General features: G+C 48.9%; 1 pseudogene; it reads left to right on the forward strand.

Annotated features, from left to right (window-relative positions):
* Nucleotides 1-25,771, forward strand: part of LOC128406107 (inositol polyphosphate 5-phosphatase OCRL-like) — a 334,197-nt pseudogene that overhangs the window by 253,578 nt on the left and 54,848 nt on the right.

The raw sequence follows: 25,771 nt of genomic DNA on the forward strand, positions 1-25,771 counted from the left end.
ATGAGTCGGTGCCTTGCAATCAGATTGGACCGCACCCCGATAGAGCTCAGGATGAGGTAGTGGTGGGGGAAGGCAGGAACCCGCGGACCTTCGAGGCCCAGGACCCAGTGTACGCAAAGAATTTTGGGGCAGGCCCAGCATGGGTACCCGCCACAGTCACCAGGGTCACTGGCCCCGTGTCGTACGAGGTGCTAACAGATGGGGGGCAATGCTGGCGCCGCCACTGCGACCAGATACGGCGACGATTCCCGGGAGAAAACCAGGAGGAGGAAAGGTCAGAGGAGTCCCAAGGGAACAGAGGGGCAGTGAGGCCCATAGAGCACGAGGGGCCAGCAGGAGAGGCAGAATCAGTAAATACAGAGAGGACCTGCGAGGCCGAAAGGACACCGGAACCAGAACCACGACTGAGCGAGCCGATTGCGCCAGACCAAATAGCCCCATCACAGCCAGCATCCTTGGAACACGAGCCAGAACCTGAACCCCGGACCAGGGAACACCCCAGGCCGCAACGCACACGTAGGCCACCAGCGTACCTCGAGGACTATGAATGCGACCTCCCGGGCAGGACTGGAACTTAGAGGGGAGGGGTGTTATGTACTGAGTTGAATAGGATCCAAACTGCAGCAGTCTGATTGGTCCTAGAACAATAGGATCCAAAAGGCAGCAGTCTGATTGGTCCTAGAACAATAGGATTCAGAATGCAGCAGTCTGATTGGTCCTAGAACAATGCAGCAGTATGATTGGTTGGCAGGAACTACCCAATTATGCTCCAGATAGAAGTGAATCCACAACCTGATTGGCTTACAGTAGAATTCCGGAATTAGCCAATCATGTGCAGCCCATTGTGTAAATAATGTATATAAAGCAGATACTTTGAGGGGACTTTCTTTCATTCCTCCTCACCACTATGAGCTGAATAAAGAGCATGAAATCACTTCGCGACTCTGAGTATATTTCAAGTATTTATGTATGTGTTTATATCTTAGACCTTCTAATTCTCCTAGCACCAAGAATTGACCAGATGGTGCAGGATGCCCCCCCCCCCAAGTATCTGTTGGAAGCAGATTTAGGAGTGGGGGGTGGAAGCATCTACTGGTGGGGAGCACACTTCTTCTGGGGATGCTTGCTCCTCCTCCTCCTCCTCCTCTTCCCACTTCTCGCTGGGGCCTCAAGATGAGAAGTCAGGCTGGAAGTCTCCTCGGAGAAGACAAAGGAGCAAGCATGGCTGCCTTTCCTCTTCTCCAGACCAGTTAGTTGGACTAGAAACCTTTCCCATCCCAGTTCTGCAGTGGTTTTCAAGCAGTGTGCTGTGGCAGCTGGGGTGCTGCGGGAGACACTGGCCTCTGTCCCTCTTTCCTTCCCTCCCTCCCTCCTTGGATGCCATCTCTGCCTCCCCAAGGCTTGCCCAGCTGTTCTCCCCCAGAGAATGGTGCCTCTGGGGCTGGCCAGGGGGTGTGGGCTGCCAGGAGCTGAGGTGGCCTCAGAGGAAGCAAGCCAACTGGCGAGGGGCCCTTGCTGTTGGGAATGGACAGGCAAGTCCCAGGCCCCTGGGGGGCAGCAGGGGCAGCTCAGAGACCAAGAGGAGGACTCCTAAGGAGAGGGGAGAGGAGAGGAGGCTGAGAGAGCACTCCGCCAGGGAGGCTGTTGGAGAAAGGGGGAGAAGAGGCAAGCAAGGGGGGACCTAACTGGTCTCCTGAGCCCCACAGGGGTGCCGCAGAAAGAAGGGAGTTGGTCCAGGGAGCCGTGGACCCAAAAAGGTTGAAAACCTCTGTACTTTTCTTTCCTCCAGTCAATTACTTTCCTATTATAGCAAGGCCACTGGACCCAAGAAGCCAGTAGAATATTCATCTCCTCTCTTTGTCGCCACCTGGGGATTCGGAGGAAAGAGAGAGGGGAAATTCTGGCCTATCAAGCAGACCTGGACAAGGAAAGCAAAGACCTCCTTGGAAGTGTCCCTATTGTTACTAGTGAGGGAACAAGCACTTCAAGAAGCAAGTCCAGACTGAGGAGGGATGGGGAACTCTGCCCATTTCAACTTCTCCCCATTTCTCCTTTTTCCATATTGGTTTGTTATTTATTTATTATTCTGAAAATGAATCAAATGCTAGGGTGGCTACCTTCTCGTATAAATATTTTGATACGTGCTTTGCCCTCATAAATACATTTTTTGTGAACATTACCTGGCTGGGTCAACCTTGAGAAATTCAGAGGTGTGAATTTCAAAAGATTGCTGTTTTGGTCTCCATATTTTTCCAAGAATTGCGAATTTGGTAAGTTCGCCTTTGAATGCAGCTAAATGGAGTTTATTTCCCATTGTTGTTTATTATGTGAAAAGCAGTCAAGGAGAAGCCTGAGGACTTGTGAGCTGAGAGGGTGGAAGCAGTTCAATTCAAATCCTAATTCTCTTGCTGATGTTTTGAAGGCTGACCATCTTCCTCACTCAGACCTCCTCAGAACCGGAGAGGCTGAAGACTGTGGAGAAGTTGAGACAACTGCGCCAGTTCCTGGAAGAAGAAGAAGAAAAGCGTCTGCTGAATCACGTGGAAGAGGTGGAGAAGGAGATTGCAGGGAGAAGGGATGAGCAGCTGGCCAGACTCTGCAGGAAACTCTCCTCCTTCCTAACCTGCAGTAGTGCCCTGGCAAATCACAAAGTGCAGGCTCCCTTCATGGTACTCACAGCCACACCGCTTCTAAGATTATACAAATTTAATATATCAACAACAAATAAACACAATAAGGCTATAATGATACAATCTGAATCATTAGGGGTGCATTGCAGCAGTCATTGCAAATCTCCATGAGTCGCCTTTCAGCCAGAAGCTCTGCAGCACAGGTGGTTCTGATGATTCCCCTGTAAGGAAGGCTTACAATGTAGGAGGCTTTGGGGCTTTGCGAGAGGGGGGAAAGTGGGGACATCATAGAAGTATGCATGATGTGGGAAAGGTGCAGAGCGATGTTTTCTCCCTCATAATATCAGAACCTGGATCTCTTTAAGAAAGCGGAATGATGGCAGATTCAGGCCAGACACAGAGTGCCTAGTGACACTGAAATTTCCTCCTTCCAGAGGCACTGAGGGGGATGGCTTTAAGAGAGGATTCGTCAGATTCATGGAGGGTTAGACCATGTTGCACCTCCAGCCGCAGAGGCAGTCTACCTCTGCATACCAGTTGCGGGCGTGCCCAGTGGGGAGAGTGGGGCTGCATTTGGAGTCTGCTTGGGGCTTCCCTTGGACATCTGCTGGGCTGCTGAGAGCTGGACTAGATGGGCCTTGGTCTGATCCTGCAGGGCTGTGACAATAAGAGCCTGGAGTATGGCTGCTTCCCGAGCAATTCAGGGAACAGTAGTGCAGAGTTGCATCTCCCTGGGAAGGGGCGCGTGCTCAGCAAAGCTGTCTCTTGCTTCTGGTCCTAAGAGTTGGGGTGGGGACATGGAGGAAAGGGGTGCAGCCTTCTGTAGAGGCCGGAGTCTCTCCCCTGCCTCTCTCTGCCACCTCTGAGGTGCCCGAAAAGGCAGATAGCAGAGGAAGCGAACCAATAGTCACGTTCATCTGTACTGGCTCAGTATGACCTATTCTGACAGATGCTGCCTTTCATATTCACACTCAACGCCCAAGAGCCCTTCCGCTCCAGAGATCTGGGGCTGAACCCGGGATCTGCACGCCAAGGCTGGAGTAAGAAAGAGCCCTTGCCAGCTGGCCACGTTGGGCGCCTGCCTGGAGAGTGGAAGCCGGGAGTTGGAGGGACATCGTGCTGCTCCTGGCAACCCCCACCCAACCCGACGTCCTCCTCCGCCTGAATCCCGCTTCCCCCGGGACGCACTTCCCATCCTGGAGCGGCTGGGGTGGGAGCGCTCCCCACCCCCCTTTCCAGACCCCACTCTCCTCGTTCTTCTTCTTCATGCCTCGGATGTTTTCCTGAGTGTATCTTCAAAACAACCCTCTGTGAGGGAGGCTAAGCTGACCCAAGGTTGCTAAGGAGAGTTGCCAAGGCCAGCATTTAAGAACACGCACCCTTTCCCCTCAGATGATAAAGCCGGGATGAGTCATGCTAGCAGCCTGTGGCCTTGATGGGCTTTGAGGCAGCCCAGCCCCCTTCTCTGCAAGCAGGCTGCCTCCGGGGAGGATCAGCACTTTTTTCAAGGGACAGAAGCCCACTTGCCGCCCGCCCCAGTCTTTCTCCAGCGGCTCAGTTTAGCGGCTCATCCCAGGTGGGAATTCGGGTGGCGCTGCTTGCAGAAGGAGAAGTGGCTGGCGCTAGCGGACACTCCCATTGTTCTTCTCAGGTAGGACTTCCGGGATCCAGACGAACGTTTTACCAAAAAGTATGGCTTGACTACTGTTTGGAGGACAGGTGAAAATAAACACGAATTACATTTAAAGTTCTGCAAGATGCAAAGGAAAGCTTGCGTTTTAAACTTGCATTTTAAAGCTTGTTGCTTGGTGCGCTTAACGGAATGGGAATATTGAGAAAGAAGAGACTTGGAATTATAAAGTTAGGATTTCAGGGTTAGATGGCTTGGATATTTGTGGTAGATCAAGTCAGAGTAAATGTGCACCTTGAGAACCACTGTATTAGATGTGTGTGGCGTATTAAGAATCTGAAAATAGATATAAAGTTAGTTTATACACAAAGACTCTGTTTCACCAGAAGACACTTTTTATAGACAAAAGGGTGATGGATAAAGAGAAATGGTTAATCTATTGAGAGTTCTTAAAGTGGAAATCGGGAGATTGTAAAATTAAAACAAGGGATTTTTCTTTTACACTTAATAAAAGAGGGTTGGGGTGTTGTTTATGGGTTCTTTTTCCGGGGGGGGGGGGGGTCCTGCACCACTGGGTTTTTCAGGTATTCAGAGAAATTGTGGATTTTAGGACTTAGAAATGGGTCAGTAGCTTTATTTGGCAATGCCAGAAAAGACTGACCCTTCAAATTCTGTTTCTAACACGTATAATAATTTAATAATTATTGTGAGCTGAGAGGGTGGAAGCAGTTCAATTCAAATCCTAATTCTCTTACTGATGTTTTGAAGGCTGACCATCTTCCTCCCTCCGACCTCCTCAGAACCGGAGAGGCTGAAGACTGTGGAGAAGTTGAGACAACTGCGCCAGTTCCTGGAAGAAGAAGAAGAAGAAAAGCGTCTGCTGAATCATGTGGAAGAGGTGGAGAAGGAGATTGCAGGGAGAAGGGATGAGCAGCTGGCCAGACTCTGCAGGAAACTCTCCTCTCTTGAGAGGATCATCCAGGTGATGGAGGAAAAGGGTCAGCAGCCAGCGAGTGAACTGCTGCAGGTAAGACGGCTCCAGGAAAAGGCTGCCTCCCATCCTTTCTGTGCCCCTTTCATGTACGCAAGGAGTGTAGGGGCTCAGTTGACGGAGCCTCGAGTCAGCTTTGTAATGGACAGGAACACCCCAGAGACCTGGGATGCTGAACTCACCTGAAGGCCAACTAGAGATTCTTCAGTCTTCTTGAGGGAAGGGGAGGGGATTTTCTGCTCCTTGCTGATGATTTGCCTCCGAATGCCTTCCCGCTGGGCAATGCTGCCTTCCTGCCCTGCCCTGGGCTTCGCCAAGGATGCAGTCAGGCCTCCTTCTGACATGAGCCAGTCTCTTGACCCAGCTTCTCTTCCCGTTCCCTCCACAACTTCTGGGTGGATCCCCTTCCCCATAGATCCTGATCGGCCCAAAATGGTGCTCGGTCACAGTGACCAAAGAGCACGACAGAGGGACTCATCCAGACTGCGCCACCTTCTCCACTCACAATCCCATATGGCCAGACGTACAAGTGCTTCTGAACTTCTCCACATACTGGCAAAGGCAGGAGAAGCCCTATTACGGAATGATTACCAGATGTCCCCGTCTCCCGGGGACAGTCCCCGGATTTAAAAATCTGTCTCCAACAGATTGTAGATTTGTAGATTTACTAGTAGGGAAGGAATGTTGCGTGATTGGTTCAATGGCACAAGACACATCATATGGGGACTTCCGGTGAGGAAAAATGGAGGGTGCCAGGGCAATGAGCAGCTCCTGAAGCCAGCCAGAGCCAAGTGCACTACCAGGCTGGCTCCGGGCTGCTGAGACTGCCGCCTGCGCTGCCACTGCTGAGGGGGAACCAGGGTTGCCCGGCACGTCAACTGGGGGAACCGCTGACACCCCCCCCCCCAGGACCCAAATCGAGGCGGGAGCGAGAGCACCCGGCCACATGGACGACTGCCCAGCGGCGCTCCAGGGGCAGTAAAAACCCCGGAGCCAACCCAAGGAGAAGGAGGAAAGGAGAAGGAGAAGGAAGAGAGAGAAAGAGGAAGGAGAAAAAAGAGGGGAGCCCCAACCTTGCGGCCGCTGAGGAAAAGAGGTAGGAGAGCACCAGGAGGGCAAGGACACGGGGCCGAGCCCAGGCCTGACTCGAGCCTACTCCACGGCAGATAGCACTCCAAGAGATCAGGCTGGGGTCCAGAGGAAGGCCACGCGACAGAGGAGACCCAGAAGAGAAGGTATTACTTCTTATTTTTTTAAAAAATGATTTTTAAAAAATAACATTTGTTTCTCTTTTGAAAAAGTGTCCCCGGATTCTTTGAAAAAAATCTGGTAACCTTACCTTAAATCCTAACCTTCTGATTCCAAGTCTCTTCTTTCTCCATATCCCCATTCCGTTAACCGCACCAAGCAAAAAGTTGTAAAATGCAAGTTTAAAACGCATGCTTTCCTTTGCATCTCACAGAACTTTAAATGTAATTCGTGGGTTTTTTCACCTGTCCGCCAAACTTAGGTCTTTTTGCCATCCTTTAAATGGGAAATCAGTAGTCAAGCCATACTTTTTGGTAAAACGTTTGTCTGGATCCTGGAAGTCCTACCTGAGAAGAAGAATGGGAGTTTCCGCTAGAGCCAGCCGCTTCTCCTTCTGCAAGCAGCGCTACCCAAATTCGCACCTGGGATGAGCCGCTTGGCGCACTAAACTGAGCCACCGGAGAAAGACTGGGGCGGGCGGCAAGTGGGAGGGGGAAGTCGTGCGCTTCTGTCCCGTGAGAAAAGTGCTGGGCTCTGTCTCTCCAGTTGCACTTCCTCGGTTCAGAGGTGGACTATAGCAGCTGGGCTGGGCTGCCACAAAGCCCATCAAGGCCACAGGCTAGTAGCATGACTCATCCCGGCTTTCTCATCTGAGGGGAAAGGGTGTGCGGTCTTAAATGCTGGCCTTGGCAACTTGGCTGAGCTACCTTGGGCCAGTCCTTCGGCCAGCTTAGCCTCCCTCACAGAGGGTTGTTCTGAAGATACACTCAGGAAAACACCCGAGGCATGAAGAAGAACGAGGAGAGTGGGGTCTGGAAAGAGGGGTTAGCGCCTCTGGAAAGGGAGGTTAGCGCCTCCGGGTTAGCGCCTCTGGCAATGGCGGATTTCCTCTGATCGGGTGGAATCCGCTTCGTGGAAATCAGGGTCTGGACCGCCACGGCGAGGCGGAGACACATTAAAAACCACAGGCGGGAGAAGCCTGTGGACGTGGGATTCGACTGGCACCTTTTGCGCCTCCCCCACTCGCGAGGAAACCCGGTTTCGGGGATCCGGAGCGACATGGGGTGAGCGGCGCGGTGCTTTGAATTGACTGCTCTTTTCACGGAGTGAAGCCGCATTGCTGTTGCCGGAGAGTGCTGACTTTTTGCTGTGGACAATTGGACTTTAAACAATTACCCGTGAGTAGAACAGAAAATTGGATTATTAAACATCTTAATTTGGCACCGAAGCGGGAAGGTTCCAAACAGGAAGTCCGCCTTCCGCTTTTGTAAATAGATTGAAGCAAAGATATTGCAAGCTAAAGTCTGGAAAGTCTTTCGTAAAGGATTAAATCTCCATCGGCTAAAAGTACTAAACCCCCCTTGGAAGCAGGAGAAGAGGGGGGGAATTTTAGATCGTTTAAGCCTGCAGGAGAGAGAGTGAAGAAAGATAAATTACCACCGTTTTGAATCTGGGAATGGGCTGCCAGGAAGACCGACGTTTTGGGAAAGTTCATTGACTGTGAATAAAACGTATGTTGACAGATAGTTAACTAAGAGAAACATATTGATTCCAATGTTTCCTTTTACACTTAAAAGGAGCAAAATATCTGAAAATCGAAATTAACTTTGTTGCTGGATCTGCTTTTAAAAGGACGGATACAAATAGAAATTGTTTCCCCTAGAGGGAGCTTTTGAAACTGTTGCAGGAGTGGAGCTAGGGAATTCTTCAGCTGCAGAGATTAAAGACCGTGAGAATTAGACATTGACCTTGGACAAGAATGTGGACAGAAGAAGCCTTAGTGATTGCTTTTTGCAAGACAAGTGCTTGGAACAGCTTCATGAGAAGACGGATGTGATGATTACTAAAATTGACAATTTTGGACAAAAAATGACTGATTTGGGACAAAAAGTGAATACTTATACAGAAACTACTCAGGAACCGACCCAGGAATCTGTTTTGACATGGCAAGCTGTGGAGAAGACAAAGGAGGAGGTTGTTGTTGAACCTCAAGTAATACAAGTGGAGAGAGCCTTGGCCTTGTATGAACATAAGCTGTTGTTTTTGATGACCGAATCTGGAGAAAGCCAGATTTGGAGAGATGGAGTCCCGCTTGGATTGGAGAAGGAAAGTTGGATAGATCCCCTTATGCAGGGATGTTCTGGCTTTTGGGATCTGGTTTTGCGCCAAGGGGAGATTGGAGTGGTGGGGGCCTTTAACTTTGGAGGGATTTTGAAACATGCTTTGAAATATCCTTTGGATTTTAGTTCTGACTATGGAGAATGGGCTGACCTGTTGAGAAGGGATAAAGACATTGTTAGGTTGGAGTCTCCCCGAGATCTACTCCTCAGTGCTAAAGGAAGGAAATTAAGAACAAGATCAGCAGAAGACAAAGTAAAGTGCAGGTATGAATATGAAGAAGATCTGCAGAAGGGACATGGAAAAGAGTTAAGAGCCTCGGACAGAAGATCACCAGGTTGATGGACTATATGGAATGGATAGAAAGGACTGACAGAACCCGAGACCAGGGAGAAGAGACAGTGGATGAAGATTGGAAGAAAGTTTAAAAAATTATTTAGAGAAATATTGTAAAATTAATGAGTGTTAGAAAAATGTTGGAATGAAACTATACGGCTTTAGTAGAAATGTTATAAGGAGTTATGTACAAATAAGTTTTAGGGTTAAAATAAATTAAGACAATTAAATGACAGAAAACAGTGAAAGATGGAAAGGATTTGCTGAAATAATTAATAACTAGAATACAAAAAAGGGAGGTGTGAGGAGGTCGATGAAACTAGTTAATGAAAGATAAAGATATAGAAATATTGGATTGTGTTTTTAATTTTTTTGTTTTTGTTTTGATATATTGTGTGCTTTGTTCTTTTTTTATATGTATTGATTTGTATTGTTTAATTTTTTTTCTCTCTTTTTTTTACTTTTTTCTGTAATCTTAAACTTTCAATAAATATCATTTAAAAAAAATAAATGGAAAGGGGGGTGGGGAGCGCTCTCACCCCAGCCGCTCCAGGATGGGAAGTGCGTCCCAGGGGAAGCGGGATTCAGGCGGAGGAGGACGTCGGGTTGGGTGGGGGTTGCCAGGAGCAGCACGATGTCCCTCAAACCCCCGGCTTCCACTCTCCAGGCAGGCGCCCAACGTGGCCAGCTGGCAAGGGCTCTTTCTTACTCCAGCCTTGGCGTGCAGATCCCGGGTTCAGCCCCAGATCTCTGGAGCAGAAAGGCTCTTGGGCGTTGAGTGTGAATATGAAAGGCAGCATCTGTCAGAATAGGTCATACTGAGCCAGTACAGATGAACGTGACTATTGGTTCGCTTCCTCGGCATCCCAGAACTGTGAAGGTTGCCTCAATTGTTGAGCAGCACAGCTAAGGAAGAAGGAGTGGAGTGTCTCCGGGGGGAGCATAGCTCCCATTCCCTTCCAAACACACAGACAGGACAGTGTGGTGGCACCCAGGGAATAGTTGCAGCAGCCGGATGGCTGGCTGAAACACACACCGTTGCACTCTTTTTGAATGGGATTCACTCTGAATCAGCCAGTTAGTGAACTTGGTGCTCCTAGGCAACAAAGCCACTACAAAATTGCTCTTCCCCGCACATTTCCAGGTCCCTCCAGCTGGGCTTTTTGAGTGTGATGGATTTTTCTCACTCCAGAACAGTTTGTGTTTAAGCTGAAAGTCACGAGGAAAGCAAGGGAGGCTAAAAATTTTGTATTTGTTGATATAATAAGGTTTTAATAACTCTAATAATGACTATGTGGAAATGACTGGGAAAAGGGAAAAAAGGAAAATCAAGGTTTTTGACTCTTGGTTTCCTGGAAGAAGATCAAAAGACTCCCCTGGACTAGAAGAGACATCTCATTAACAACTGGAGAAATGCCAAACAACTTGGGATATCTGCTTGGGAACTTTCTGATGCAGTATTAATTTAACAAGGAGCCAGGAGTGATACCGAAAGTAGACTGACCAGCTAGCTGAATCCAATTATATTGCTATGGGGTGGGGGGAAACCTCTAACATTTTACTTTTCAATACTTGTAGTTCCAGAGTGAATTGAATAGGTGGGGGGGTGGAGGAGCGGAGGAAAGAAGAGCAAACTTGTCCGTGGCTGGGGGCGCAATCTGGACGGTTCTGACGTGGCGCAAGATCACCTAACTACTGCTCTGCACCTCTGGACCAGGGGTGGATGGTGCTCATTGGGACTGGGAGGGTGGAACGCAAGGAGGCCAACAGTAGGTGGCGCCAGAGCCAAGGAGTGGCAGAGCAAATGCGTTCTGTATCTGAGATGGAGTGGGAAGGGGCTGGCGGCCACCGCAGCCATCGCCTGTCTGCCCTCATGGACCGGCCAGAATCCACTGGGCAAATACTCATCTTGCCAGAGTCTGGGTCTTCTGCTGTTGCTCTCTCAGAAACCGTGCCCAGGTGAGATGTTTCATTTTTCGTAGCTTGTTCCTTTTCTTTGTTCGGGTTCCTACGTCACACCAGCAGTTTAAATGGCAACAGTGCATTGCAAGATTGTCCGCCTTTTTAATTGTTTGTTATGGAAAATCAATAAAATGATAAGTTGCCCCTGCCCAAGGGTTGCATGACATCTGGCTGAAGACTTTTTGTGCTAAAAGTTGAAGCTATGCTGGGGTGTGTGGGTGTGTCCATCCGTCCATGTGGCCACTGTGTATTCAACATTCCACCCCTCCAAAGAATCCTAAGAACCTTAGTTTTCCTTTCACAGTGCTACGATTCCCAGCACCCTTAACAAACCATTGTTTCCAGGACTTTTTGGGTGTGGGTGGGAGGAGATGTGCTTTACATGTGCGGTGTGCAGGCATCTCCAAGCACATGTGTGGGGGGATTCAAGACTAACTCTTATGCTTTTCTTCCTTAGACCAGCTTGACGTTGAAAAAGAGGTTCTCTGGGTTGAGGAACACACGCCATTTCACAGCGAAGCAGAACACGGGCCAAATGGTCACTCTGCCATTGCATTTGGTGAAGTCAGACTGGCTTTGCAAAGGAGCTTGCCCCTGAAGCCAGTTGGTTGCCTGCCTCTGGCTGGCTGGCGGCTTGGCACCAGCAAAACACAAAGAGACAGCCCCATGCAACCTCACACCCAAAGATTTCTGCCCATGCTTCAGACATGCAGCCCTAAGAGCAGCTCTGACTCTCACTCTAGGCCCCTCTGCCCCAGTCTTCCTCCTGATGTAGGGTACAGGATCTGGGAAGTCTGATCCAGCTTTGAGGTGTGGTTCCATATGGCCGTTAGTACTGTTGTGCTTTTGCCAGAGAGCCACGTGGTAAGGAATATCTCCAAGCACGCTTCCTAGGGGGTCCTCTTTAATCCTCAGATGTGCCCACAAAGGCATGATCCAGCACCCTCATGCCACAGCTGCCCCTGGAATGACCCTCCCTCCGGTAAGAGGCATGCCTCACAGCTGAGTGCCTGGTTGTTTGTGTAGGGCGGAGGCTGGGAATCTTGTGGGCTCCCAGATATTGCCAGATCCAATGGCCTTCTGCCTCAGCCAGCATGGCCGACGGTCAGGGGTGATGGAATCCAACAACATCTAGAGGGCCACACAATTCCCCATCCCTGGTCTAGTGAATTTAAGGTTCTTGGTTTCTCTCCCTCTGCCCCCTTTTGCCTGGAAAAGCACTTTGGCAGATTCCTTGGGAGGATTTGGGTGTGACAAGCTGTAGCAGCGCACTGAATAAAACAACTTTGAGAAGCTGAAACACCAGGCTGTTTTCTTTTCTAATAAAAATATTCACTGTGCAGTTCACAGGCACAAAACACAATGTTGATATTGTCCAGGAAATGGGTTTTCAGTTGGAGGGCATGGGTTGCGTGAGAGCATGTTGTGCGGGATAACCAGTCTCATATAACCAACATGCTTCAGTCTAATTAGTGCATGAAGGGGTTAACACCATAGAGTAAGCAGTCCTGCCATCTTAGCCATGTCTCTTCCCCTTACCTTGGGAGTGAGTTCTGATCTATTCTGGTATTCACTTTTCCAGCGTTTAATGTGTAGCAGGAGACCCCCCCCCTTCATTACATCGTAATGCACAAGCACCACACACACACCTCTCACCCCCCCCCCAAGCCTGGAGATGTCCCTTCTAGAGGGGCATCCCCTAAAAGCCTTCCGTAAATAAGGAAGTGCCAGCTTGACAGCTCCGCACGGAAGCCTTTTATTTTCTCACATATTTTCCCTTAGTCGACCGTAACACTCTACCTCGCCCTATCCTTATTATGGGTAGACCGGCCGCCTGAACTCCAGGTCAGTCGGCTGCCGCTTCAGCCAATCAGCATTACTGAACAGCGCCCCTTGTGGCCACCACGCAGGTACTGCAGGCAGCAGGCGCCCATTTCTCTACCTTTGACAGCTCTCAAATACAAAGTTTCCGAGTTCAATTGACCGTGACTGATTTAATCAAATTGTTGCAACCCGTTTCCGGAAAGGTGAAAGTGCTTTGAACTTCATATCGGATTTTCACCAGACCACTTTTATTCTCCTCCATATTACAAGGACTATCAAAGGGGGGTGGCCTGATACCAGTCAGCCATAATCCCTTGACCGAGCAGGCACGTACTCTGCAGCCCTTCCCAGTTGACACAGCAACCTTGATAGCCATCTTGATGGGCTCAGACAGAAGACTATCAAGGACACAATGGACTGCACACACTAGTGTATTCGACACAGACTATGACAAAGGGACCATGACCGGATTCCCCTCAGGGGGCAGGAAACAGCACCTTTCCCTTTGTTTTCATGAAATGACTCATGGGGAGGGAGAGAGGGGGCTCCGGCCAGGTGTCAGGATGCTCAGATTACCTGCGCAACCCCTCCCCTGACTCCTCCTGTTTTTAATGTAGTCATGATGTAAATATGATGTGTTTCTAGGGGTGTAGCTTAGGGGATTAGGAGCTAATAAAAGTTGGGGTCTCCTTTTGTTCGGGGCTTCCATCTTGCTTCACCTCGTGGGCGGTGGGAGTCCTGTCGCGACAGTCTTTTCTTCAATAAAGACCAAGCCTACAGGCTGCTGATTTGCTTCATATTTGCTCTGGTTGGTGTCTTGATTTTGTCCAAGGGAGCCCTCGGATTTTCCGGCAACAGTTTTGGTGACCACGAAGGGACACTTGGTTCTCCTATAAAGGTGAGGAGGGAGATAGAGGGGATCGGGCGCCACTGGGCAACCTTAGCCCGGGGATGCTTTTTCCTCTCCCTGCCTCCTCTTTGCGGGCGGTAATCAATCGTCACCAAAAGCTCAACCAGGGGAAGCAAAGGCAAGGTCAAGCCCGCTAAAGGGAAAGGATCCTGGGATCCGCGAGGGACATCTACGAACGTGAGTATGGTTTGAAGAAAATACATTGGGAGGGGGTGGAAAAGTAACGTTCCCACGACAGCCAGACTTTTCTTCCTTCTATTTCCGACGTTACCCCTCGGAGTCGACCAGGAACGTCCTAAACTCTCTCCTTTTCTCCCCCGTTTTCCCTTTCGGAGTGTGGCCAGGGAAAACGCGGTGCTTATTATTTCTCTGACGCCCTCCCTCGGAGTCATCTGGAGGCGTCCCTACGAATGTCCCTCTCTCCTTTTCTCCCCCGTTTTCCCTTTCAGAGTGTGGCCGGGGAAAACGCGGTCCTTATTATTTCTCTGACGCCCTCCCTCGGAGTCGTCCGGAGGCGTCCCTACAAATCTCTCTCTCTCTCTCTCTCTCTCTCTCTCTCCCTCCCCTGTTTATGCAAATGAAGCCGCCCCTCCTGCTCGGTGACCCTTGTTGGGGATGACCCGTGTACGTGAGAACGCAAGGTCATTTGCTTCCTTTCAAAACTTTGTTTTCTCGGACCCCGATCTGGCACTGCACTGCGCAGGCGTCCAGTAGGGAGCCCAAACTTAGTCTAAAGGCTAGGCAGGAGGCTGTTGTGGAGGGTAGAGTGGGAGGTTCACAAATTGGGGCCCCACACTAGGGTTAGTTTTGTAAACAGCGCTGAGGTAAAGGAATTCTGGATCTGTGGTTTGATTTTCCGGGCAGAGGGACCCGTGGTTTGATTTTCCGGGCAGAGGGACCCGTGGTTTGATTTTCCGGGCAGAGGGACCCGTGGTTTGATTTTCCGGGCAGAGAGACCCGTGGTTTGTTTTAGGTTCATGTCTGAGATTTCCTGAAAGTAATTTGTGGTTTACAGATAAGCAGGAATTGTGTTAGTCAAGGATACTTCGAGTACTGAAAGGATATTTTTTTCCTGTCCCCTCTTTCTTTTCCATTGCCCCTCCTCCCTTGTGTGTGTGTGTCCACTCTTTCTGTCTTTAGCGTACTTCGTTAACGAAAAAGCCCAATAATAACATAGGAGAGAATGGGAGCCCACGCTTCCAAGCATTCAGACTGGACTCCTCCAGGCGACAAGGCTTCCACGAAGCCTTTCCGCCCAAGGGAGGACTCTGATACCCCTCTTCAATTTGTTCTCCTAAACTGGAAAGAGTTGAGAGGGAGGAAAGGACTCTCAAAGTCCAAACTGAGGGACCTTTGTAACATTTCGTGGGTCGCTTTTACCCACCACCTAGAGCCGGCCTCGCAATGGCCACCTCACGGTTCCTTTAATCTCGTGAAGATGCAAGCACTTAAATCTTATCTGGCTGATGAGAAGCCCCAACAACTGTACTATCTTAATGCCTTCGTTGAAGCCCGTGAATTGTTTCAACGGCAGCAAGCCCAAATTGTTCGGCAAATGGCTGTTTTAAAAACAACCGGACCTCCCCCATATGATGAGATTAGAGCCCAGGAGGAACAATTGGATAGGACCCTCATTCCTTTCCACTATCCCGAGCCACGAGCCCCCCAACCGCCAGTATCCGGGGAAGGAGACAGAACAGGAGCCGGTGGGGGGGGGCGCGGGACCCAGGGAAGACGTAGCAAATCCACTCGCCGCTGCCCCTTCCCAAAGCACATCAACTACATCGCCGCCCAACCCTTCCCCAAGTGCGTCCAACATAGGAGAAGACCAAGTAGACTTGGATCTAGGACCCCTACTCAACAGGCAACTTCTAAACGGAGGAAGAAAGGGACCCGTCTCCAGCAGAACTTGGAATAGGGATAATCTGCAGAACGGAGAAATAGAGGGCGCTTTTCCTCTAAGGGCATTACCTATACCCCCAGTCAGGGCAGGAGACCCACCCCGCATGGTTTTTACTCACCAACCCTTCCTTACTTCGGATTTAATGAACTGGTCCGACAAGATGCCCTCCCTACGGGACGACCCCGACAAATGCCACCGCCAGGTGGCCACCATCTTCTCCACCCACAACCCCACGTGGGTGGTGTTAGGATATTTCCGTTCCACCTTAAAAGGGAGCAGGATGTTTGTGTCACAGCCTGCGTATTTCCTGTTCACAGGGTGTTTATGTTGTGAGTTGCTTTCGCTTTCTTCTTGCCTGATCAGACCGGAGCAGGCGGTCATGTTTTCTTTGTTCTGACCAACGCTAAATAAACTGTAAATATGCTCTCCTCTGTGCATCTTTTGCTGTGTGAATTCTGCTGATAGAGTGTGCACCAGTCCAAGAATGTGGCAATGTTTTCTTGAGGCTTCGTGTCGCTGATTGCTGATATTGCCTGTCTATGGGAGATTGATGGATCGTCCGGCAGGAGCTTGGGGGCTCAGATGGACTTTATCTCCCTGGCAGTATCCCAACAACAGGTTATGGGCCCAGATTCACGGCACTTACAGGAGAGTAAGACTGCGACAGACTGCTGAAAGGTATGTGTTGGAAAAGCGAAAGCAGAGGCTTTTCTGAATGCCGGCAAGAGCCTTTGATGTCCGGCTGGTCTAATTGGCCTGGGAGCCGAGCCAGAGGCATCGTGGTTTATGAGCTGCCGAGATAAGAGGTCTTTGAAGGCAAATAAGGGCTCACGGCTGAAGTGAATAGCTGAGATGGATCTTTTACAATCCTCAGAAGCTGCTGAGTGCCCAAAGTTAAATCGGCACAATTATCAGACCTGGGCAAAATGGTGTGAGAGTTTGCTGCGTCAGTTTGGAGTCTGGCATACTGTGTCTGAAGCCACTCCAGTTCCTCGGACAGAGAAATGGAGTGCCCAGAATTCGAGGGCCATAGACGTAATAGTCTTGTCCGTCTCTCTGGAGGAATTAAACACGCTAGCTCGAAATACGACTGCACGTGAGATGTGGAATGCTTTGAAAGCTGCCCATCTGCCAATCATCCCAGCCCAGAGTTTGAATGCATCGGAGGTCCTGGCCGTTTCCCAGAATGCAAGTGAATGCAGGGATGCTGAGGGCACCGGTTGCAAGCTGCAGGGGGAGCAGACTGTCACGTCATCCCAGGCAGCATTCCAGCCTCCAGGGGGAGCCAAGGAGTCGGCAGCTGAGAGCTCTGTTTCTCGTGAGAACCAAGGTCAAAGCCTTTGCAGAGGCCGGAAGGCCAGATGTAAACAGAGCAAAAAGCCTGCAGATGGCCCGAAGCAGAAGGGGGGTGGAAAGCCCAAGCCAGGGAAAAACAAGGCTTTGTTTGCTGGCACAGCTTCACCAAAGGCTAAAGGCACGTCTGATGGCCAGGAGCAGGGGGGCAGGTTGCAAAAGCCCACGCCAGTGGAAAACAAGGTTTTGTTTGCTGGCACAGCTTCACCAAAGGCTAAAGGTACGTCTGATGGCCAGGAGCAGGGGGGCAAGTTGCAAAAGCCCACGCCAGTGGAAAACAAGGTTTTGTTTGCTGGCACAGCTTCACCGAAGGCTAAAGGCAAGCTGCAAAAGCCCACGCCGGTGGGAAACAAGGCCAAGGCCAGTTTTGTTGTGGATTCAGGGTGCACCCGCCATCTTGCGAAGGACCGCCATCTGTTTATCTCCTTCACACCTCAAGATGGTGAGATCCACCTGGCTGATGGAAGGACTTTGCAAACTGCAGGAGTTGGGACTGTGAAACTTGCAAGTCTGCATACTACCATCAGAGATGTACTTTTTGTTCCAGGAGCTGCGGACAATTTGCTTAGTGTCCCACTGCTGACTGGGCGTGGCTTTGAGATATCCTTCAAGAGGAGCGTTTGTGTCATCAGGAAAGGCAAAGACGACATTTTGCATGCAAAGTTTATGGATGGCTTATTCTGTATAACTTATGATGACAGTGCTGTTAATGTATCTGATGTTGATTCTTGTTGTGTTGCACAAACTAACAAGGTTCTTCATGCAGGATGTATTCACGATGCACATCGAAGATTTTGTCACATGTCTTGGCAAGTGCTGGCAAAAATGCCTGGTGCACAGGCTATGCCACTCTGGCTTACTCTTACCACCTGAGCACTGGCATTTGGGAAGCGGTAGTGGCTGCTTTGGGGTGGCTCAGGGAAATGTCACTCCTCTCAAAATCAGATCTACTTGGGTGTATTATCATAGCCACAAGGAGACAGTGGTGACTGTCAATTTGGACAGCTGTAGACATTTAGAACCATGGAGGATATGTTTATCAGTGGCTACCGGTCAGGGCTACTTCTTGCCACTATTATCACAAACCACATGCTTTTGATTACCAGTTGGCCATTGTGGGAACAAAATGCTGATCTAACCCAGCAAGGCTCCTGTGTTCTTTAGCATGCACCAGCTACTCTTGCACTAAGACTCTGATACAGTATGTGTCATTCCCCACACCAATGCGCTCTCTCTCTCTCTCTCTCTCTCCAGGGGTGGGGAGTATTGGCGGGGGGGAGAGGGGGGATGAACTGGTTCCTAATCAACAGCTGCCCTGGGGATGAGGGGATCAAATTCTCCATCCTTGCCAACTCCTTTTAGTGATGGGCTGCTTGCCACTGCTGTGCTCCTAAAGCTCTCTTGCTCCCCCCTCCTCTCTTTCTCTTTCTCTTGAATGTGGTAGCTTGAGATAGAACTAACCACCCTGAACATTTCTGGAGAGGAAGATGGGAAGGAGGCCGGAGGCATGGTTCACCAGCTGCTGTGTGCTGCATTGCCCAGACAAAGTCGTGGGCTGGGGCTCCAGCTGTCGCTCAGTTTCTACCACTGCCTCTGCATCGTGCTCTAGACAAGGGGTGATGAACATGTGACCCCATCATCTCATCATGCTGGCTGGGGCTGCAGCCCATCAACCTATGAAGACCCATCCATGTTCTGTTGCTGTTTTTATTACTTATTTCCTGCCCTTCACCCTAAGGTCCCAGGGCAGGTTCCAGCAATTTAAATAAAATGTTAGAAGAAGAGAAGTTTGGATTTGATATCCCGCTTTATCACTACCCGAAGGAGTCTCAAAGCGGCTAACATTCTCCTTTACCTTCCTCCCCAACAAACACTCTGTGAGGCGAGTGGGGCTGAGCGACTTCAGAGAAGTGTGACTGGCCCAAGGTCACCCAGCAGGTGCATGTGGAGGAGCGGAGACACGAACCCGGTTCCCCAGATTATGAGTCTATTGCTCTTAACCACTACACCACACTGGCTCTCTAGCCAAACCCCATGTCCACAGCTGCATATTCAGTAAGCTTTTGGGTGAACTGCACATCCGCAGTGGGAGGATTACGAGCTGCATATTAATAGGGGGAGGGGGAGCTTGGATTTGGGGTGCAAGCAATTTGTTTTTTGTTTCCCCACTTGAGATGCTTGCTGTGGCTAGGGCCGGGCGATATATTTTCAACTCAGCTTGAAGACGAGATAGTGAGACTGGTTTCATAATTTCTGACCTGGCAATATATTGCGAATCATGATGTGTGTGTGTACTATGCAAAAAACACCATGGGGGGGAAACTGTGAAGCCAGACAATGCTTCTCTAGATTCCTGCAGCCCCTGTGGACTCTGCCGGTTCAGCTTTCCCCTGCCCTCCTGCAGGGGGCAGCAAAAATCACAATGCGGGGGAAACCGTGAAGCCAGCCAATGCCTCTACATAGCTCCATCTTATTTCAGACATCGCGATATATTGGTGTATTGCAATGTTTAGCTAGTGATATATCACCGTGTTGAAAGCCAGCTATCGCCCAGCCCTAGTTGTGGCCTCAGAGGGCAAGACTTGTCCACCCAGCTGGAGCAAGGAAAGAATGCATACAGGCACACATTCTGTCAGGCTCTCATGCCAGCCCCGCTTGTCACTGGACCTCCAGGAGAAGCAGTTTCTGGATATCGTACCCCAGGATGGTGATGACTCCACTGAGCGGCCAAGGAGATCTGGCTTTTGGTGGACCACCTCTTCAAGAATGCCTGCCACCAGGTGAGCTGAGGGGGACGGTACCATTGAAAGGATGGGTGTGGGCTGGAATCCAGTACCAGTTTTGGGGTGTGCAGGTTCCAAACGCCACAATTGATTTATATCTTAGCTACCGACTCGCTCTTACAAGCTCCTGCTGTGAGTATAGTGGGACCTTGGTGGAGCGGCAGCGGGTGGGACATCCAGCATACGGTCTTCCTTAGAGCGGCTCAGAAGAACCCAAGTGTTCCCAACCATTGTCTGTCTCTCCCTAGCAAAGCGGCTCTCTGAGACTCGCCACTAGAAGAAGCGGGGAATGATTTCACTCTCCCATTGCCCCAAATCAGGAGAAGGGTAGTAGGAATGCTACTGTGGAAAGCAGGCGGGATACAATTCTCAGCCCTTGTGCCAGCTCTCTTGGTGATGGGCTTCTCTCCATTGTGGCATTCCTTGCCCTCACATTATGCACCCCAGGGCTGGATTGTTCTGCATGCTATCCAGGATGTACCTCATCCCTTCCGACCGCATGGGTGATACTCTGCTTCAGGAGGACCTCTTCCAGACCCCGGGCACGCAGGACGAGCTGCAGGAGATAACTGAGTGGCTGGACACCAGCATTCCCGAGACGATCCGTATCCTCTTTGGGGCACTTTGTTGGAGAGCAGGGCTGCTTGGTGGTTTTCTTTCGCTCTTGGCTGGAGTGGACCTGACTTTTATATACCTGGTGGCTTAGGTTCCTAGGCCAGCCCATCCTTAAGGCTCTGGGACACAGCACAATGAAATGCCCACAGTCAAGTCCAGTCATGCATCCAAACAGCTTCACAGCTTTAACCCCCATTTGAAAACATCAGCCTGGCTAGATAGAGCAGAGGTGGGGAATCTTGACAGGCCCGCAGGCCCCACATCTAGCATCATACGTGGTGTCAGGTGTGGAGACAGGTAAAGACATGGCTGCAAAGGAGCTTCAAGGGTGCGTTCAATTCTTCTTTGGCAAGCAGGGTTTGTTGACTGCACTTTTGGAGTTGACCACGAGTATTTGCTGTTTGGATTGAAACCATGCCTGCAGAAGGACATTTCCTCGGCAGATCAGCTTTGCAGGCAGCTTCGTCAAGAGGGGAGGTGTGGGATAATTACAGTGGGGTGGCTCAGTTGGTAGAGCGTGACACTCTTAATCTCAGGGCTGCGGGTTCAAAATGTGGGGTAATAAGCAAAGGATATTAGGTATACTAAAAACAACAAGACCGCCCATAAAATGTATGCTATTGCCATGCCAAAATGAGAGAAAATTAGTTGGAGGGAGGCAAGGGATGGGGCCACGGACCCCTGATTGGGAAAAGCGGAACTAGATGGTCCTCGGTGTCCCTTCCAACTCCACAATTCTATGATCCTGTGTCTTAAACACAAATCTTGAGGAATAGTGTGTGTGTGTTTCTGTTTGAACTTTCCCAGCCTTTGCTTTATTCTGATTTGCGCTTGCGTCCCTACTCCCCACGTGTAGAATTGCTATACCTTTGGATTTTCCTGGACATTCAAGCGTTTCCCACATGGACACTTGTTTCCAACGGCCAAATCCCGGCGGATGGCAACCCTACCCACTTGTGCCAGATTGCCTGGCATACATTACAAGCATCTAGTCACATAGATTCTCCAGAATCCCGGGGCTAGCCCACCTGACGGGAAGAGTCCGCGACCAGAAGGAGGAGGAGTACCAGGAAGAATGGACAAAATTCAAAGAGTATCTAGCTAAATATGTCAAGATAACCTAACTGGAAAAGCTTGCAAATATGAGATAGGCTTAGGATTTAAATATGTAAGGATAGGAATTAAGATGTTTCAAGCTAGATTAGAAAGAATGAAAGATGTGATCAAGTTTTTTTTTGTTTGTTTTTTTGAGAAGATTGATTTTGGAAAACTGTTAAAATGAAATACAATGAAATTCAACCAGGGGGATTTGAGGAAGTCACTTAACAATGTTATCAAGATTGGTTTAATTACAATTAGGATGTTTGTTTGTTTGTTTGTTTGTTTGTTTGTTTGTCTTAAAAAATTTTGGAAAATTAATTAAGAAAAACTGAAAAGAAAAACACCATAGATTATCCAGAATCCCAAGCAGCGACACTGTGAAACTTTCATAGGAATAAAAGGTAGGGGGGAAGGAGGCACAATGTCAAGCAGGCAACAGAATAAACCCCAGCACTGTGGGTCTAAAACCGGCCCCTGAATCTCTTGCTCCCCACTCTGCCCTTCTAACAAGAACATTTTTTTGCTTGCTGGATGGCTGTGTGCAACGAGAGCTCAGTCACTGAGGAAGGGCGCTGGCCCAGTGGGAGAAGTATGTGCTTGGCATGCAGGCGACCCAAAAATCCAGTTCTCGTGTTTTCTGTCGAAATGGCTAATTTAAAGGGGAATAGCAGGGTGCCTTCCACAGAGTCAGACCATTGAGCCGCCTAACTCCTTAAGGGAGGACCAGAGCTCGCTGGTGATGCAGGTCCCAGAACAGTCTCCAGCCTCTCCAGGTGAAACTGAAAACATCACCTGCCTGGAAGCTTGTAGAGCCACTGCCAATCAGTACAGACAGTGCTGAGTTAGGTAGCTATGATCCATCCACCATCACCCTTTGCCCGAAGCAAAGGCACATCGCTGGTCCAAATCTTTGAAAGACTTTCCCTGCTCACCAAGCCACCTGCCCTCCTTTATGCATTGCCGATGGCTTATCAAAGGGATCCTCACTGCAAGTCTCATCAAGGCAGACAGCTTGGCGAAATCTTGGTGCCCTTTCTTACAAAATGCTCACAGGGACAATGGCACCAGTTGCCCTCTGGACTCACAGGGTGCAGCTTACTTTGGAGCCATCAATTGTACACATTTGGAATGGCCCTTGAGAAATGATGGTCTGCCTATAGTCAGCAGCTTACCACCTTGTTGTTTGTTAAAAACTTGAATAAAAAGCATGCTTAGAATAAAACAGGAAAAATGAAATTTTGCTGGCTTCTTGAGAAAAGAATAATGCCTCATTATTTGTATCTGCTTTTAAATGTTGTTTCTCTTCTCTTTGTAATGGGTTTTACTGGGTCTGTGGTCATTTTAAGTTGCTTACCTTCACTAAAATATATAAATCTACTCGACTGGAAACTTTTATTATCCAAATTCAAACCCACTTTGGATAGCAAAATTCCTGGAGTGGGGAGGAGGGTTCAATGTTCTAATAGATTAGATATGGACAGTCCTTCAGTACAGCAAAACTTGACACTTTGAAACCTTTGAGTCCTTTCCAAAAGGACTTCACCCACTATTTAGGGGGGAAGTATGTCAGAACGCGGGGACGCGGGTGGCGCTATGGGTAAAAGCCTCAGCGCCTAGGGCTTGCCGATCGAAAGGTCGGCGGTTCGAATCCCCGCGGCGGGGTGCGCTCCCACTGCTCGGTCCCAGCGCCTGCCAACCTAGCAGTTCGAAAGCACCCCCGGGTGCAAGTAGATAAATAGGGACCGCTTACTAGCGGGAAGGTAAACGGCGTTTCCGTGTGCGGCTCTGGCTTGCCAGAGCAGCGATGTCATGCTGGCCACGTGACCCGGAAGTGTCTCCGGACAGCGCTGGCCCCCGGCCTCTTGAGTGAGATGGGCGCACAACCCTAGAGTCTGTCAAGACTGGCCCGTACGGGCAGGGGTACCTTTACCTTTACCTTTATGTCAGAACTGACCTTCTGCAGTACTGATTCCACATTCTTGGACTCCTAATCTTACACGTAAATTAGAGCTGGAACCATCTCAGGCCCTATGGCTCTTGAAATGACCATGACCTATTGAGCAAAACCTCAGAATCCACCTCTCTGGTGACTAAACCCCACTTGCTTTTACAAAATAAATTAACAACAGAGGAAAATCATGGAAGAAATAAAATGGCTTTTGAAATTAACAAAGGCGATTCCTTTTATCCACATGTATTACGGGACATGTTCAAAGAGCCCCTAAGGGGAAATTCTGTAAGCAAAGGTAGCAGATACACAAGGACACATTGCTAAAAGAAACAAAGGGATTTGGAGTGAACAGGTAGTACCAGAATGTACAGAATTGTACCTAGAAAAAAGTTACAACTGGATTACCTTTTTGTAAACAAAAACAACAACCCCCAAAATAAAACTCGGAAGCAGCAGGACTCCTCAGGAACTCTTCAAAAAACAAAACACAAAACTGCATATCCCTACCTAGTCACCAAATGTGAGGGGAAACGTAAACCAGCATCTTACACTGCTTTAAATGATAGCCAGATTCTGCAATTTTTCACCACACCAGAAGTAAAAGCACGGGGCATTAATAAGTTTTTGAAAAATCATGCACTTCATTTGTAGGCAAGGGAAAGCTTTCTGAAATGTACAAAATCTTTTTTTAATTATAGATATTTATTAAGATTTTCAGAATATTACAAAATGCAAAAAGAAAAAAAGAAAAATACAAATCAAAAATAGTTAAAAACTTCCGGTTAGCGCCAGCGCTTAATGGCGGATTTCTCCCGGAGTTCCCGAGGGAGATCTGCTTCGTGGGTTCGGGTCCTGCAGCTACGGCGGAGCGGGGACCCTTAAAAATCACAGGCGCGAAGCCTGTGAACCGGAGACTCGGCGGGCACCTTTGCGCCCCCCCGACGCTGTGAAGGAGCCTTTTTAAAGGCTACGGAACAGCTGAGGGTGTGTGGAGCGGTGCTGAGAGTCGCTTTCACCCAGCCTACGAAGTGAAGCCGCGTCGCCATTAGCGGAGAGCGCTGATTTCTTCCTGAGAATTGGACTAATAAGAAACAAATTTCCGTGAGTAGGATCAAACTTTAAAGATTAATTGGACGCTAAAATTAAAGAAATTGGGCACCGAGACGGACAAGCACTAAAAAGGAAGTCTGCTTTCCGTTCTGCAGTAAGATTAAAGCAAAAGACATTTAAGCTGTAACCCTTGAAAGGAGACTGGTGGGAATTAAGGAATCTACCGTTAAAGAAAAAAGAACTCCCTCCCCCGAAGGCAGGAGAGGGGGGGAAGAAAACCCTACAGTATCTTCCTGCCTTTTTTAAAAAAAAGAATTTGGACTGTTTACCGCTGCTCTTAAACCTGGGATCGGACTGCCGGAGAAAAGAAAACCGGCTAAGGACTGTTGTTACATGAAGGTAAAAAAGTAACTGAGTTATTGACTTTGGTTACTCTCAACTTAGAAACATCCTACTTTGTTGCACTGTAAAGTCTTATGCAGGATACTATTGCTTTGGATCTTTTAAAAACTATTTGAAAGGGACTTTGAAGACTCGGAGGGCTTTTGTTTTTCTTTTTTTAGTAGAGTGTGGGACTGGTTTGAAGGCAAGAATCCGCTTTGCGCCCTCTAGAGGATTTGTGAATAGTTTCAGCAACAAGTGGACTTCAAAATTTTCGAACTTTTGTCTGACAGCATAAGAGTGTGGGAATGACCTTGACTGAAAGATTTTGTTATGGCAGATGGTAAAGAGAAAGAGGATACACAGGAAACAACTTTGAGATCTGGCAGACAATACAAAATTGATTTTTCTAAGCAAAGAAGGGCTTCTGTATCCGGAGCTTCTGGAACTGCAGCTGTCCCAAAGACAAAAGTGAAAACTATGCTTTCAGAAGAAGCACTTGCTAAAGCACTGGGGAAAATAAATGACTCTTTGGAGGAACTAAAAAAGCAAGGAGCAGAAACTAAAGTACAAGTTGCTGAAACAAATAAGAAAATCGAAGAAATCTCGGGGAAAATTGATTTAAATACAAAAAGTATAACTGACCTTGGAAATAAAGTGAACTCTAATGCAGAAGCAATCGGAAAAATACTGGAGGAATCATCTACTACACGACAGATAGCTGAGGATGCTAAAGAAATTGCAACTGCTGCTGAGGGAAAGTTCCCACCGGTGTTCAAGAAACTAGATGAGCATGATTTGGCACTGTCTATGCTGGAGATGCAACGGAAGGAGAGGAACTTAAGGATCAGACTTGTGCCGGAAAAGGAAGGAGACAACTTGGTGGACTTTCTGACAAAAGAATTTTCTGACTTTTGGAAGCAGGAGCTGGACAAGGAAGAATTTAAGATAGAGAGTGCATTCAGACTGGGAACAAGGCAGAGGA

Source organism: Podarcis raffonei, chromosome W (genome assembly GCF_027172205.1).
Source record: "Podarcis raffonei isolate rPodRaf1 chromosome W, rPodRaf1.pri, whole genome shotgun sequence".
Taxonomy (NCBI): Eukaryota; Metazoa; Chordata; class Lepidosauria; order Squamata; family Lacertidae; genus Podarcis; species Podarcis raffonei.